Source organism: Monodelphis domestica, chromosome 1 (genome assembly GCF_027887165.1).
Source record: "Monodelphis domestica isolate mMonDom1 chromosome 1, mMonDom1.pri, whole genome shotgun sequence".
Taxonomy (NCBI): Eukaryota; Metazoa; Chordata; class Mammalia; order Didelphimorphia; family Didelphidae; genus Monodelphis; species Monodelphis domestica.
In genome coordinates this window covers 186126172-186144062 of record NC_077227.1, presented here as the reverse complement: position 1 = coordinate 186144062, position 17891 = coordinate 186126172, and the positions used below count along the sequence as shown (strand labels likewise).

Below are 17891 nucleotides of genomic sequence, written 5' to 3'. Positions count from 1 at the left end.
CACATATTTGCCCATTAGTGAACAACACCAGCATTTACTTATTATTAGGACACACTAGCTACAAGGTGAGTTAGTTAATGTCACGTATTATATATATGTACCACTTGCATCAGACTCAGTCATGGCCCAAAGAATCCAGGGGTGTTTGGGGGATCCTCTCTCAGAGAGTCCATAACTCCTACTGTAAAAATTGAATCTCTAATAATAATATTATATTTAAGAGATTTATTAATGATCATTAGAAATCAAGGAATAAAGAAGATGTAAAATTAAACCCATGTGCCCATGGCTGATTAGCCCATTTAAAATCCCTGCACTTAGCTTACCACTATACTTGCTACATCATTGCAAAGGAGAAGTGTGGGAGGCGTTACTGCCAGTTAAATACCAATTGTGATCTCGCCAATGTGGAAACTGGGGAGAGATTATAGGGAATTCTGGGAAATACCAAGGACTTTTGGGGAATGAAATCTAGGGTTCAAAATCTCCATTAATACACTTCCCAGGGAAAACTGTAAAATCCCATATGTCTAATTCCCCACGACATCCTGAGACTCTCTTCCCCACAGGCAAACAGTTCATGTTACCTAGGTAATTTTATTACAATGATGAAAGCCAATTAGAACTCCTATAATAAGTAACTCTTAGACCCAAAGAGGCATATGATTGATCAGAATCACTTTGAGTCCTCCTTATGGTAGGAAAAGAGCATAGAACTGGGCTCAAACCCAGAAAGGCCATGGTTCAAGCCACCCCTGGGTATAGATTGGAAAGTGAAGTCATTTAACATTCAGGACTCTGAGTAACTCTCTAAGACTATAAATTACAAAGAAAATGCAAATATATCTGATTAGAGGGAGTTTTCTCACTGAGGAATTCCTTATCCCAATTAAATTTCAGGTCTATCCCTTCACCCAATGGTAAGAAAAGTACTTCCCTAAATAGACTTTCATAGCCCGCTTAAAAGCAAGAATGAAGGGGGCAGCTGGGTAGCTCATTTGATTGAGAGCCAGGCCTAGAGGCAGGAGGTCTTAGGTTCAAATCTGTCCTCAGACACTTCCCAGCTGTGTGACCCTGAGCAAGTCACTTGACACCCATTGCCTAACCCTTACCACTCTTCTGCCTTGGAACCAATACACACTATTGATTCCAACAAGGAAGGTTAGGTTAAAAAAAAAAACAGGAATAAGGGAAGGACTGAAATGGCATCTCTTTACTCTCTCCCATTCCATTTTTCAGGCCTTCTAGGATACATTCTCCCAGTTTTGGAGGCAAAATTGACAAAATCTTCAAATCCTTTAATCTGTGAAAGCTGCTACCTTATAAGTGAAGATCAAAAAGCCCTCCAGTCTTTCACCAGAAAATCCTTCTGAGCCTTCTCCTTGTCTCCCATTTGCTTTGCCTTTAATCCCTTCCCCTTTGTACTTCTCAGCCTTTCCCATCTGTCAGATCCATGCAAAACCCCAAAAGGGTTGCTTCCCCCTTCCTTCCTTCCTTCCTTCCTTCCTTCCTTCCTTCCTTCCTTCCTTCCTTCCTTCCTTCCTTCCTTCCTTCCTTCCTTCCTTTCCTTCTTTGTTTCTTTCCTCCTTTCTTTCTTTCTTTCTTTCTTTCTTTCTTTCTTTCTTTCTTTCTTTCTTTCTTTCTTTCTTTCTTTCTTTCTTTCTTTCTTTCTTTCTTTCTTTCTTTCTTTCTTTCTTTCTTTCTTTCTTTCTTTCCTACCTTCTTTCTTTCCTACCTTCTTTCTTTCCTGCCTTCTTTCTTCATTCATTCATTCACTTAAAAGCCTTTACCTTCTCTCTTAGTATCAATTCTAAGATAAATGAGTGGCAATCAAGGTTAAGTGATTCACTAAGGGTCACACAGCTAGGGAGTGTGTGAGGTCATATTTGAACCCATGTCCTCCTGACTTCAGGCCTATCCCTCTACTATGCTACCTAGCTGCCCTTCACCCAATCGCTTTAATGGTAATGGGAGTGGAAAACGACACATGGCCCAACATTTCTGTCAACCCAATTTTTTTTAAGTACAGGTTTTCAGAGCCTGCAAACTATACCAAATGCCATATGTAAGGTTCGTGCAAAATGTTTTCACAGTTGGTACATGATATGCAGTAATATACTCATAATACACTTGGATATGTCACTCATGTATAATAACTCACATCCAGGTTATATGTTATATGTTATATGTACTACAACATTCAAGTGCCTTCTTCCCTAGTCTGCAGAATTCTCCCTCTGCCAGTAGATCCTATTTAGATGCCATTCCTTTTCATCATCTCTCAGAATGCCTACTTAGTCACTTGCAGGATAGGAACAGAAGTCCTGAACTTCTGCTGTACCTTGCTGAACTTCCTAAATAACCCCTCCATCCTCTGGAGAAAGAATTGTTGGAATAGAAGTGCTGATGAAAACATGATTTTTCACTTGGTTATTTGGGTATCTGATTTGAGATTTTGGTTGTAAAAGATTACTCCATTACAAAAATGAATGATATGGGAGGGGATTTGAGTGATAATACATGTATAACTCAATGGATTGCTTGTCAGCTCCAGAAGGGAAGAGAGAAGAGGGAAGCAAGACAAGAATCATGTAACCATGGTAAAAATTTTAAAAATAAAATTAAAATTAAAATAATAAAACTAGACTCTCTAGCTACTACTATTGGGCAGAAGCTCCTTTTGGACACATTATCCAGTGGCCCAAATTCTGTCTCCACAGACAGCTGAGGGATATAAGGGCTCTATGCTGCTCCGAATCAGGTAAGAAACCCAGGACCTCCCATCCTCAAACCTGGCTCTCCCCTTCTTTTCTTTTCCAGAACAGGTGGTCCCTTTAGGTGAGGGCAGCCCTAATGGCACTCCATAATCTCTTAGTGGTAAACTCAAATCCAATCTCACCTTCCTCAGAATCCTGAATCAGGCCATCTCCTCACTGATTCTCCTCAGAAGATAGTAGACCAGTTGCAGTCGGTTGTTGAGGCCCTCTTAGGGGCTCAGTTCTTCAACTTTTCTATATACTTACATTCCTGTTCACATGACAAGCCACTCACTAGATGTGGACAGCAAGTGATGGGAGAATGTACTTTCCTTGGGGGGCCCCTCTGTTTCCCACTGCTGGGTTACAGATTGGTTGACATTCTGGAATTTCAATTAACTGATATGGTTGTAGCTTTCCATTCATTGGTCGGTATCTTGTGCTTTCCAAGAATACTGAGCTTACATAGCTAGGCACTGTGGACTCTCAGCTGGAATTCCTGATAGTGGACTCAAGCCTTGTAGAATTGTTTATTCTCTTTCAGTGTTTTTCTTTGCTGAATGTCTAACCAGATGAAAAGGTCTTTGTCAATCATTCAGTGTTGTGACATCTTAGTTATAGGTCTCTAGAGGTCCCATCTTCCCAAGTTCCAAAGTATAGGTCAATGTTCTGGTGAGATTCCCAAATATCAACACCCATAAAGTTTACCCTCTGGCATTATTCCCTCTGGAGCCATATGAGAGGCAACAGGGCAGAGTGAATAGCGTCAGCTCTGTAACCCAGGCAATTCATTTAACCCCCTCAGTGCTTTAGACACCTCTTGAAGACTATAAATTGCAGACAAGCTGCTGGCATGGTAAAAGAAATTTTTTCACATGGGAGTTTGCTACATCCTTGAAATGACAGGTTCTGTTCCTATCCTCTATCATGAGCATGGGCCAGAATGTCCAAGGGTAACTGCATCAAAACTGTTCTCTGGCCTGAATGTTCCAGAAGAGTTATGGTGTCACTTAAGATGTCATTTTGGTGACCTGCCTGGGAATCTTTTTGGAAGGGTGGCAAGGAATAATTATTTATACATTTCTTCGCTGCTGCCAAATCAAGTAACTTGTCCTGAAAATGCTTCAAGGCAATCCTTTTACAACTATAATTGTTTTACTGACTCCTTCACTACAAGACTTTCTGCACTTTTTTATCCGTCTACCAACCAACTATGGCTCCCCTGCCTCCAATCCTCTCAACTGAAAACTTTATCTCCTACTTCATGGGGAAAAAATTGAGATTATTCCCCAAGAGCTCCCTCTTCTCTCCTGTCTCACATCATTTAAACAATTTCCCCACTAGAAACACTTTAAACCCTGGAACATAAAAACAGGTGGTCTCTTTACTTGCCAAGACAAATTCTTCCACCCTCATAAGTGCATTCATTCTATCCCTTTTCCAACAAATCGACCCATACTACGATTCCCATTTTTTCACTAGTCTTCCATTTCTCTTCTATTTCCCTTCTGCCTACAAACACACCCACATCTCAAAAGATCTTCACTTGATGCATCCATCCTCATTAGTTATTATTCTATACTATCCCCACTTTCACAGCTAAATTCCTTGAAGAAATTGTCTATAGTCAATACTTCTGCTTCCTCTCCTCTCACTCTTGACTAAACTCTACAGTTTGACTTCCAACCTCATCATTCAACTGAAACTGCTGTCTTTAGTTACCAATAAACTTTTTAAAAAAAATTCTTAACTTTGGTGTTAGAAATGATAATAAGTATCAGTTCCAAGGCAAAAGACTGGTAAAGACTAGACAACTGGGATTAAATGGCTTGCCCAAAGTCACACAGCTAGGAAGTATTTGAGGCCAGTTTTGAACCCAGGATCTCCCATTTCCAGGCCTGGCTCTCAATCCACTGACCAATAAATTCCTAAATGGCAAGTCTAATGATCTTTTTTCAACTTCATCCTTCTCTGAAGCCTTTCACACTGTCAAGCATCCTGTTTTCTTTGTTAATCTCTTCTCTAGGTTTTCATGACATTGCTCTTTCCCGGTTCTCTACCTGTCAGATTGATCCTTCTCGGGCTCATTTGCTGGATCTTCATCTAGGTCACTCCCACTAATTGTGGGTATCCCATAGGAATCCTGTGCTCTCTTCTCTTTTCCTGCTATATTATTTCACTAAGTGATCTCATTATCTTCTATGGATTCAACTATCATCTCTATGCAGATGATTCTCAGATCTATTTATCTAATCTAAATCATCCTAGACACAGAAGACTTTCATAACTAGGAAGTTCTGGGGACAGCAAGGTGGCTTGAGGGATTGAGAGCCAGACCTACAGATAAGAGGTCTTGTGTTCAGATCTGGCCTCAGACACTTCCTAGCTGTGTGTCACCCAGTGTGACCTTGGGTAAGTCACTAAACCCTCCTTGCCCAACCCTTACCACTCTTCTGCCTTAGAATCAATACACAGTATTGGTAAGGTTTGGTAAGAGTTTCCAAAAACCTTTGTAAAGTGGTACGGGTTTAAAAAAATACTAGGAAGCCTTAGGTAGCACTAATTTCCTTGATATTCTTTGAAAAGGATCTGCTACTATTCAATTCAATTCAACAAATATTTAAGTCCCTACTATACTCAAGGCATTGGGCTAGGCATCGGGATATAAAAGCACAGGCTGAATGCTTAAATGCTTTTCCTACTCCTTCATACCTCTTAGAATCTCCAACTGCCTTTAACATTCAATTCAAACGCTATCTATAAAAGACCTTTCCTTACTTCCTACATTTCTTAGTTCCTTTCTCTTCCCACTCTACCCTCAAGATTTTTTTTGGTATTTATTTTATATGCATCTTATAGTTGTTTATCTCACAATTTTACAAATTTAGAGCTAAAAGGAAACTCAGAGATCATTAAGTTCAACACCCTTTTTAGATGCAGAAATCCAGGGTAGTAAGTGACCTGTCTAAGATTACAAAAGTGGAAGAGCTGAAACTTGAACCTAGGTCCTCTGTTACCAGACACAAAACTCTTTCCCAGAAGTATTCTATCCTATGTGCCATGTAGGAGAACATTAGTAGAATAAGAACTTCTAGAGCAGAGGTCCCCAAACTTTTTACACAGGGGCCAGTTCACTGTCCCTCAGACCATTTGAGAGCCAGACTAGAAAAAAAAAACTATGAACAAATCTGTATACCGCTGTCTGGGATAGCGTAGGCTGCAGCGCTGGCTGTGATGGGCCTGTCACACCTTGCACAGGCTCATCACTCCCACCACTATACTGGGCAGCAGTATACACAGTGCGGAATCCACTCCCCCAGATCACTGCTCACCATGCTGACATCTTCCATTGGGCAGCCATATAATTCTTTTCCCGGCTCCTCATTCTCATTCAGTTACTCTCGGAACAAGGCACCACACAAAGGATTATGTCACCAGAAGTAGTACTGTACGTGAGCAACACTGCGCTTTGTGGCACCTCCTACTCACTGACCATCAATGAAAGAGGTGCCCCTTCTGGAAGTGCAGTGGGGACTGGATAAATGGCCTTGGGGGCCGCATATGGCCCTTAAGCCATAGTTTGGGGATCCCTGTGGGTAGAGACTATTTCATCTTTATATCCTACCGTAGCATCTAACATAATACATAGTAGGTGATATTAAGGATAATTTTAGTGTTGTGACCTAAACTATATTAATTATTGGTCGCCATAAATATCCCAAATAAAAAAAATACACAAGTCAGCTGGAAAGTTATGGTGATTTAATTAATATAGCGAAAAGAAATTAAGAAGAAGGGAGAAGGAAAGGGTGTAGGATTTTTCCCACCTGGCTTGTGTCAGGGGGAAGATTAGAGGCTCTAAGAAGATAAAGTTTTTGGAGAGGAAAGAAGGAAGGAATAATCCTGAACTCCAAGAAGGCTCAGCCAAGATGCCTGAACCTGAATTAGCTCAAGGGCAAACTCACCACCAAAACCCAGACAAATAGCTGCCACCACGCCAAGATGTCAGAATGCTTAGCGCGCTGCCAGCCAGAGCCACCTCTCCAGGGAATGAGACAGATGACAGGAAGCCCCCAGAAAAAAAACCTAGACGATTCTACCTCCCTTTCCTGTGTTTCCTCCACACCAATTGTAGCCTAAGCTTGACTTAGGACAGCCCTGGTGTTTGTCAGCTGTTTCTGATCTGTCAAGTTCTCTATCAAAGGCCATCCGCCTAAACACTCAATCTTCAAGCATGGTTACAGACATTCCCAATTTTGTCAGACAAAGTAAGGTGGAATAATGCAAAGTTCCTAAGACATCCCTGAATTTGTTAGGCTAAGCATCTTCATTGTTACAAATCAGGAGATAGGAAAATCCAATCTTTACAGTGATTAATAAATCCTAACATTCTAAGACAGAATAATAGGTGTTTTTTTTTAAGTTCTTATTAAATTGAATTTTTTTTTTTAAAGGCCTGCTTCCTCTTTGTGGTGGCAAAAAAATTGGAAAATGAGGGGATGTCCTTTGATTAGGGAATGACTAAACAAATTGTGATACTGTTGGTGATGGAATACTATTATGCTAAAAGGAATAATGAACTGGAGGAATTCCATGTGAACTGGAATGACCTCCAGGAATTGATGCAGAGTGAAAGGAGCAGAACCATGAGAACATTGTACACAGAGACAGATACACTGTGGTACAATCAAATGTAATAGATTCCTCTCCTGTCAGCAATGCAATGATACAGGACAGTTCTGAGGGACTTATGAGAAATAACACTATCCACACCCAGAGAAAGAACTCTGGGAGCAGAAACACAGAAGAAAAACAACTGCTTGATCACATGGGTCGATGGGGATATGATTAGGGATATAGACTCTAAAATGATCACCCTAATGAAAATATTAATAATATGGAAATAGGTCTTGATCAGTGACACATGTAAAACCTAGTGGAATTGCCCATTGGCTATGGGAAGGAGGTCGGAGAAGGGGAAGGAAAGAACATGAGTCATGTAATCATGGGAAAATATTCTTAATTAATTAAAATTAAAAATAAAATAAAATAAAAAGGCCCACTTCAAAGAGTTTACATTCTATTCAATCTTCTTGTTGTTCAATTGTTTCAATCATGTTCCCAACTTTTCATCACCGTATTTGGAATTTTTTTTAAACTTTATTTTATTTTAATAACAAATTTCCACATCAGTTTTCCGAAGTTATATGATTCATGTTGTCTCTCTCCCTTCTTCCCTCCCTCCTTCTAAAGTTGATAAGCAATGCAATCTGGATTATAAATATATTTTCATGCAAAACTTATTTCCAAATTATTAATTTTTAAGAGAATAATCTTATAAAACCAAAACCCCAAATCATATACCCAAATAAACAAGTGATAAATCATATGTTTTCTTCTGCATTTCTATTCCAAAAGTTCTTTCTCTAGATTTTTTTTCATTAGACCCTCAGAATTGTCCTGGATCATTGTATTTCTGTTAGTAGCAAACAAAGTCTATCACATTTGGTCATTCCACAATATTTCAGTTACTGTGTATAATATTCTCCTGGTTCTGCTTATTTCACTCTGTATCAGTTCATATAGGTCTTTCCAGTTCTTTCTGAAATCATCTTGTTCATCATTCTTTATAGTACAACAGTATTCCAACACCAGCATATGCCACATTTTGTTCAGTCATTTCCCAACTGAGACATTCCTTTAGTTCCCATTTGGAATTTTATTGGCAAAGATACTGGATTGGTTTGCCATTTCCTTCTCCAGTTCATTTTACAGATGAAGAAACTGAGACAAACAGGGTTGAGTGATTTGCCCAGATCTCACAGCTAGTAAATTTTGGGCCAAGATTTAAACTTGGGTCCTCCTGACTCCAGGACCAACAATCTCTCTATTGTACCACAAAAGTGATTAAATTTGAGGGCTGAGTACAGCAGGTCTTTCGATCTCCATTTCTGACGATTTCTTCAATTGCTATTGTTTAGTTGTTTCAGTCATACATGACTCTTTGTGACCCCATTTTGGGGTTTTCTTGGCAAAGATACTTATGTGGCTTACCATTTCCTTTTCCGGTCCAGAGGAAGAACTGAGACAAAGAGGGTTTAAGTGATTTGCCAGCGCTCACACAGCAAGATCGTGTCTGATATGGGAATTGAACTCACAAATATGTCTTCTTAATTCCAAGCCTAGTACTCTATCTACTCTACCACCTAGCTACGCCTATATTCAATCTAATTCTGTGTTAATAAGTTCAACCTTCAACTATTTGAATAAAAGTAGTTTGTCTTCCCATAAGCTAAGTAGACCTGATTCTCTAGATATCATATTCCTTTCTTTTGGCCAGCGGTGTAATCTGCTATATCATCAGCCTGACACTGATCTCACTGCCAGTCATCACTATTCAACCTGGGTTTGGAGGATTGGCTCAGGGCTATGTAGTTTTCCACTGTGGTATAGTTTCTGGAGAAAATCCCAGATCCTCTCCTACACTTTCCCGTGCCAGAGGCCCAACCCCCTTTGAGTTACGTATTTCCTCCTCCCCCTCCATAGGAATCACTGTCCTCTAAGGTAGGAGGAACAGAACATCTAAGTCTATATGGCTTCTTCCTGGCCTAGCCTGTTCATTGAATTCATGGTGAGCCAGGGCAATGATCGATCTCTGATTGACAGCGTGCAATTTGGCACCTCTTAGCGTTTAAACCAATGAAGTAAAATGTGTACCTGCAACTGCATTCTACTCATCAGTGTTGGTCCAATTAAGAGTAAAAAGATTCAGTCTCTAAATAGAAGAGGGATCTCATTCACTGACTCCTAACTAGAAGATTCAACAGGCTTCTAGTGATCATCACTTTCCTTGGTCAAAACTGCTTCCAGTGCAACCTGGCTAGCATTTGAACGTAATGCAGAGGGCTTATTTGGATGTACAAACACCAACACTAGTGAGTGTTGGGGGGTATTTAATTGTATAGTTAAAGATTTGGTCACATTTTCATTCCTATAATCTTCAGAGTATACCAAGAACTACTCCCTTTGATTGGGATATTATCCTCATACTTCCCTTCTTGATATCCAGAGATGAAATCATTGTGGGGTTTTCAGTCTGAACAAATCTCTAATTAAAAACAAAACAACACTCCAGAAATGTCCTCAGTTCACAGTAATTCTTTGGATGTGGCCAGAGAGTAAGTGAAAAGCAAAAATCTAATGAATACAATATGTCTATATTTGGGTACGTCTTAAATTTTAGCCTCCCCATGCATTGCATTAACTGACACTAAATCTTGTTAATAGATCTTCCCTTTATCATGTCTATATAGGGACAAACTACTTATCCCATATTGATTTGTATTGTATGTTGATATTCTTGGTGTCCCTTAACCCCAATTGCCCAGCCCTTACTGCTTTCTGCCTTGGAACTGATACTGACTCTAAAACAAAAGGTAAGGAGTTAAGTTAAATTTTAAAAGAAGAGAAGATAGGAGAGAGATCAAAGACACAATTAGGGGAGCTAACTTTGGCCAAGAAAAAGTTCATTTCTTCCTCAGAGACAAATAAAAGAGGAGAGAATTAAGGATTATATTGAGACAATACAAAGTAGAGAATTGAGGAAGTAAGAGGCTATCAATATTCTGAATATGATATCATGGTTAATATATGTAGATATAGTTAGACATGTACATATAGGGGGCAGCTGGGTAGCTCAGTGGATTGAGAGTCAGGCCTAGAGATGGGAGGTCCCAGGTTCAAATCTGGCCTCAGACACTTCCCAGCTGTGTGACCCTGGGCAAGTCACTTGACCCCCATTGCCTAGCTCTTACCACTCTTCTGCCTTGGAGCCAATACAGAGTATTGACTCCAAGATGGAAGGTAAGGGTTTAAAAAAAAAACCCCAAAACATGTACATATATCTGCACACATATAGATATACATTTGTATATATTTGTACATATTCACTTTATAGTTATGCTAGGTTATATATTTTATACATACATCTCCCCCATTAGAATATTAGCTCTTTGCGAGTAGGGCTTGTTTCACTCTTTGTATTTGTGTTCCTATGCTTGACACATTGTGAGCCCTCAATAAATGCTTATTGATTAATTAATCTTTCTTTATCATTAGATGAAACCAAACAGCAAGAACTATTAAGAAAAAGAGGATGATTTCTATAGAAGAAATCAATTTTAATTCAATTAATCATTTACTGTGTGCCAGGAATACACACAATACCCAAATGGGAAAGGAAAGACAAGAAGCAGTTCTTCCAGAAAGCACCTGCTATGCCCATACTTCACCCTGTGGTCTCCTCTATAAACCCAAGCAGCTAAATGGCATAGCTGTCCCTGACTGCCAGTCTTTTTCTCTGTACTTCTTCTGGGCTTATTTTCAACACACAGAGGGGTAAGAATCAGACTCTCTTATCTTGGTTCAACTTCACCCAAGGTCAGATCATCCTCTGAGTCCTTTCTCTTCCCTCTGGCCCCACTAGACTATTACATCTACTGCCATATCCCCCACCTATCCCACCCTAAACTAACCTTTTTTTTTTTGACCCATATTGAATAATTCCTGACTATGTGCCAGGCACTGGAAATCAAAAATACAAATGACATAGACTCTGCTTTCATGGAATTTAAAATCAGTTAAAAGGCAGGATAAATGTAAAGACACATGATACAAAGGAGAGTGAGATAAGTACCCCAAAAATGCTAGGAGAATGAGAGGGGAGAAAAATTGCTTTTACCTAAGGAGAAGGGGGTTTCCCAAAAAGATTCATGAAGGAAATAACATCTGAATTTGACCTTCCAAGAAGGGAGGAACTTCAAAAGGTAGAGAGGAGGAAAGTATATTCTAGGTATGAGGTTGGGTATGAGAAAAGTCACAGAGAAGGCAAGAAGAAAATGAGGGCATAGAGTCCCAATTTGTTCAGAAAGCAAAATGCATAAAGGTTGGAAAAATAAACTGGAGACAACTTGTGTAGAGTCTTGAATGTCAGGATCAGAAATTTGTCATTTGCTTTATAGATAATGGGGAGCTCCTGAAGGGTTTTTAGTAGCGAAGTAAACCAACTAGAGTTGGAGGAATAATGATAGGGATCAGATCTATCAGCTGAGAGGTTAGGGCTTGTTTAGTCTTAGTAGAGCCATATCTCCCTTAGGGAATAAGCTCTATTAGGGATAAATGCTTACTCCCAAGCTAAATTTAGCCTTATAAACCAGAATTGCAGAATTTGAGAGCTGGAAAGGACCTCAGCAGTACTCTAGTCCAACTCATACACAAAAAGTATTACCTCCTATAATATATCAGACAAATGGTCAGCCAGCTTCTGCTTGAAGACCTCCAATGAAGAGAAATGGACCTAATTGTTAGGAACTTTTTCTTGACATTAAGCCTAATGTTGACTCTTTTAAAAAATATTTTTTATTTATTTTGTTAAGCATTTCCCAATTACATGTAAAAAAATTTTAGCAATTATTTTTTTAAATGTTGACTTCCAAATTCTCTCCCTCCTAGCCCTCTCCCTAACTTGAGAAGGATGCAATTTAATCTCACTTATACATGTGAAGTCATGCAAATCATTTTTCCATATTAGCTATGTTGCACAAGAATATGTGGACAAAAAAATAAAACAAGAAAAATAAGAAAGTTAAAAAACCCATAACTTTGTCTCTTTGCAACTTCAACACACTACTTCCCAGTTCTGGCCTCAGGAGTCAAACAATACATCTAATTCTACCACATGAAAGCCCTTCAGATACTTGCAGACAGCTATAATTCCACCATCATCACCTCCCACTCTTCTCTTCTCTTCTGTAGACCAAACATGCCCCGTTCCTTCAACTTATCCTCAAATGACATGGATTTAAAGTCCTTCACCATTCTGCCTTTTTCTGGACCCTGTCCAGATTATCCATGTCCTTCTTAAACTACGGTATCCAGAACTGAACATAATACTCCAGAAAAAGTCTGACCAGGATAGGATTCAAAGTAGGGGGATTGTGAGGCTCAAATAAGTTAATGGATTGAAGGGATTTTGCAAACCCTAAAGTTCTGTGCTAATGCCACTTTTTATTATTATTAGCCAACATTCACCAGGCCTTCCATCTGATCATGACTTCATTCCCTGAGCCTTCTACTGAGCAAGCTCAAGCAGTATTTATAGAATAATACAGAGGTGTCTGGGTAAATGTGTGACTGAGTTCTCCAGGGGAAAGAAAAATGTTTATGCATATACATTTTAAGTTTAATTGGCATTATTCATACTTTCTTAAGTCAAGAAAACAACAATAATTAAGCCCTCATTTGTAGCTTATTAATTTCTAAGGTATAATGGTTACCCTGAAACTTTATCAATAGGCTCTCACAAGCCACTTAGATATGGCTCTAGCTTATCTCTAGTTCAGAGACTGTCATCTTTGTAGTCTTAGAAGTCATGCCTATCTTTAAAAACAAAAACAAAAACAACCCTTACTGTCTTAGTAACAACTCTAAGACAAAAAAAAAGAGCAAGGACTAAGCAAAAAGGGTTGAATGACTTGCCTAGGATTGTACAGCTAGGAAGTGTCTAAATCTGAATTTGAACCCAGGTCCTCCTGACTCCACACCTGATATTCTATCCCCTGTGCCACCTAGCTGCCCCTTGTCATGACCCTCTTAAGATAGATCAAATTCTTTTGGCTTCTACATTACCTTGCTGACAGATATTTAATTGAATGTTCACTAAAATCCCCAGATCTTTTTCAGGACCACTTCTAACCACCCTCAATCTATTTATAAACTGATTTTTTCCCTTTACTACTCAAGTGTAATACTTTATTTTTTTCCCCTTGTGCTTATTAGTAGACAAGACTTTCTCCATAGTATGGAGTCCATACTCTTTTTATTTATATATACCATTTTTCTTTTATTAACAAGTTCACCTTATCTCTTCTCCCACCTCTCCCAACCCATTAAGAAAGAAAAACACACATAGTCAATCAAAACAAATTCCCCGCATTGGACATATCCAAAATATGTTTCAATTTGTACCTGAACTCCATCACCTTTCCATTAGAAGGTGGGTAGCGCGTTTCATAGGAGTCATCTGGAATTTTGATTGGCCATTGCTTTGTTTAGAGTTCCTAGGTCTTTTTAAATTACTTGTCTTTACAATTTTTTTATTGTATAAATTTTTCTCCTTGTTTCATTCTGAATCTGTTCTTATATCTTCTAAGATTTTTCTGAAATTTTCCAAACTTTCTTAGAGTATAAAAATATTCTATTACATTCATATACTATAATTTGTTCAACTATTCTCCAATTGTTGATCACCTCCTTAGTTTTCAGAAACTTTATATGTTTAGAAGAAGCTAATACCTAATGGAGGAACTTAAAGGAAGAAACCATGTACCTTTTGTCAGTAAAGGACTTCCCCAAGAATATTGACCCTACTGCTTCACATAACAAGAGGCAGTTAAGGAGCATATTTCCTAGTCTCGATCTATCAATCTAATTTACCTAATCTTATCTAAATTAAGAAGGAAAGTATTCTACTTGAACTAATATATTAAAATACCTGAATGACTGCTAACCACTTATACCTCCCAGAGCTATTTGCATTTTTTTTAAACCCTTACCTTCCATCTTAGAATTAATACTGTGTATTGATTGATTCTAAGGCAGAAGAGTGGTAAAGGCTAAGCAATGGGGGTCAAGTCACACATCTAGGAAGTGTCTGAGGCCAGATTTGAACACAGGACCTCCTGTCTCTGGGCCTGGCTCTCAATCCACTGAGATACCTAGCTGCCCCCTATTTGTATTTTTTAAAAGAGAAAGCAAGCTAATCCAAATGAATCTCTAGATGCTGGAATTTCAAAGATTATAATAAAGTGAATTTAATAAAAATTCAAACTAAATGGAGAATATTCTAGATGATTAATGAGTATGAAGGGAGGCAAAATGAATGTAGAGGGAGATTACTATCAATTTGGAAAATCAGCTTTCCCTGGGATTTTCCCCTTGATGTCAACTCTAACCTAATCTTCATCTTCTCAACTTTTCTCCTCTTATTTCTGTGTTTTTTTTTTTTTAAGTGCTCTGTCAGGTATTTTACCTAGTACATCACAGTCATTTTCTACCTACTCATTCCAGCCTGAACATTTCCTTTAGACAAAAAAAAACCAGGGGGCAGCTGGGTAGCTCAGTGGATTGAGAGCCAGCCCTCGAGATGGGAGGTCCTAGGTTCAAATCTGGCCTCAGACACTTCCCAGTTGTGTGACCCTGGGCAAGTCACTTGACCCCCATTGCCTAGCCCTTACCACTCTTCTGCCTTGGAGCCAATACACAGTATTGACTCCAAGATGGAAGGTAAGGGTTTAAAAAAAAAATTAAGTAAAAACTTACATAGGGACTGTTTGACTATGTATATAATATTCTTTTCTAGTAGTCCCCCAGTTCTCTACCAAGAGATATGTTTCATGTTCATCTGTTCTCTAGGACCTTCCTTGGTTTTTTGGTTATTCAAGGTTTTACTTGTTTTTGTGATTTATTAATTTACATCATTATGGTCAATGTGTGTATTGTTCCCTTGTTTCTGCTTACTTCCCTTTCTATCAGTTAATACATATATTATTGTGTTTCTCTGAATTTCTCATAGCTGCTATTTCTCATGGCAAATTAATGTTTTATTACAGTCATACGCCATACTTCTTTCAACCATTCCTCAGTCCACAGGTTTTTCTTTATTCTGAACACAAAGATTCACTGAAAATTCCAAGTTTCTTTTTACAGTGGTTCTCAGAGCAATGTCAGTAGGTCTATAATAGTAGATAAGTGAAAGGGTTTAGTAACAAGTGGAAATGATGGTCATATTTATTTATTTATTTGAAAATTTTATTTAATTGATTTAGAATATTTTTCCATGTTTATATGATTCATGTTCTTTCCCTCGAAGATCTATTTCTGTATTATTAATATTTTCACTAGGGTGATCCTTTAGAGTCTACATCCCCAATCATATCCCCACCTACTCATGTGATCAAGCAATTGTTTTTCTTCTGTGTTTCTACTCCTACAGTTCTTTCTCTGCATGTGGATAGTGTTCTTCCTCATAGGTCCCTCAAAATTGTCCTGGATTATTGCATTGGTGCTAGTAAAGAGATCCAATACATTCGATTGTGCCATAGTGTATCAGTCTCTGTGTACAATGTTCTCCTGGTTCTGCTCCTTTCACTCTGCAACAATTCCTGGAGGTCATGGCAATTCACATAGAATTCCTCTAGTTTGTTATTTCTTTTTTCTTTTTTCTTTTATTTTATTTAGTCAATTTGGAATATTTTTCCTTGGTTACAAGAATCATATTCTTTCCCTCCCCTCCCCCAACCCCTCCCGTAGTCAAAAAGCAATTCCACTGGGTTTTACATGTGTCCTTGATCAAAACTTATTTCCATATTATTATGCTTGCACTGGGGTGATCATTTAGAGTCTACATCCCCAATCATATCCCCATCAACCCATGTGATCAAGCAGTTGTTTTTCTTCTGTGTTTCTGTTCCACAGTTTTGCCTCTGAATATGGATAGTGTTCTTTCTCATAAATCCCTCCAAAATGTTCTGGATCATTGCATTGTTGCTAGTAGAGAAGTCTATTACATTCAATTGTGCCACAGTGTATTCATTGCTGAGTATAAGATTCTCCTGGTTCTGCTCCTTTCACTTTGCATCAATTCCTAGAGGTCATTCCAGTTCACATGGAATTCCTCCACTTTATTATTCCTTTTAGCACAATAGTATTCCATCACCAACATAAACCACAATTTGTTCAGCCATTCCCCAACTGAAGGGCATCCCCTCATTTTCCAATTTTTTTCCCACCACAAAGAGTGCAGCTATGAATATTCCTGTACCGGTCTTTTTCCTTATTATCTATTTGGGGTACAAACCCAGCAGTGCTATGACTGGATCAAAGGGCAGACAGTCTTTTAGCACCCTTTGGGCATAGTTCCGAATTGCTATCCAGAATGTTTGGATCAATTCACAACTCCACCAGCAATGCATTAATATCCCAACTTTGCCACATCCCCGCCAACATTCATTACTTTCCATTGCTGTCATGTTAGCCAATCTGCTAGGTATGAGGTGATACCTCAGGGTTGTTTTGATTTGTATCTCTCTGATTATAAGAGATTTGGAACACTTTTATGTACTGATTGATAGTTTTGATTCTTTATCTGAAAATTGCCTATTCAGGTCCCTTGCCCATTTATCCATTGGGGAATGGCTTACTTTTTCATACAATTGATTTAGCTCCTTATAAATTTGAGTAATTAAACCTTTATCAGAGTTTCTGTTATAAAAATTGTTTTCCCAGTTTGTTTCTTCCCTTCTAATTTTGATTGCATTGGTTTTCTTTGTACAAAACCTTTTTAATTTGATTTAATCAAAATAATTTATTTTATATTTTGTAATATTTTCTAACTCTTACTTGGTCTTAAAAGCTTTTCTTTCCCATATATCTGACAGGTATACTATTTTATGTTCACCTAATTTACTTATAGTTTCCTTCTTCATATTCAAGTCATTCACCCATTCTCAATTTATATTGGTGTAGAGTTTGAGGTGTTGATCTAAATCTAATCTCTACCATACTATTTTCTAATTTTCCCAATAGCTTTTGTCAAATAGTGAATTTTTGTCCCAAAAGCTGGGCTCTTTGGATTTATCATACATACACCATTTTGCTGAGGTCATTTACCCCAAGTCTGTTCCACTGATCATCCCTTCTGGCTCTTAACCAGTACCATATTGCTTTGATGACCACTGCTTTATAGTACAGTTTAAAATCTGGTACTGCTAGGACCCCCAACCCCCTTTCACATTTTTTTCATTATTTCCTTTGATATTCTTGATCTTTTGTTTTTCCAAATGTTAGCTTGTCCTACCCATGAGCAATTTATGTTTTTCCACTTGTTTAGATCTAGTTTTAATTTGTGGAAAGTGTTTTATAGTTGTGTTTGTATAATTTCCATGTTTGTCTTGGCAGATAGATTCCCAAGTATTTTATATTGTTTAGGGTAATTTTAAGTGGAATTTCTCTTTCTAACTCTTGCTGCTAGGATGTGTTAGAAATACATAGAAATGCTGATGATTTATGTGGATTTAT

The 17891-nt window shown here is 38.2% G+C and overlaps 1 protein-coding gene across 3 annotated transcripts in view; it reads right to left on the bottom strand.

Annotated features, from left to right (window-relative positions):
- Positions 1 to 3081, bottom strand: part of AP4E1 (adaptor related protein complex 4 subunit epsilon 1) — a 304079-nt gene extending 300998 nt beyond the window's left edge. Inside the window, exon 1 of one of the 3 annotated variants that reach the window (XM_056810189.1) lies at positions 2900 to 3081. The gene's annotated coding sequence lies outside the window, so the exon portion shown is untranslated. The remainder of the gene's footprint in view (positions 1 to 2899) is intronic. The other 2 variants (XM_056810192.1, XM_056810191.1) reach the window with 2 other exon arrangements.
- Positions 3082 to 17891: the final 14810 nt, after the last annotated feature.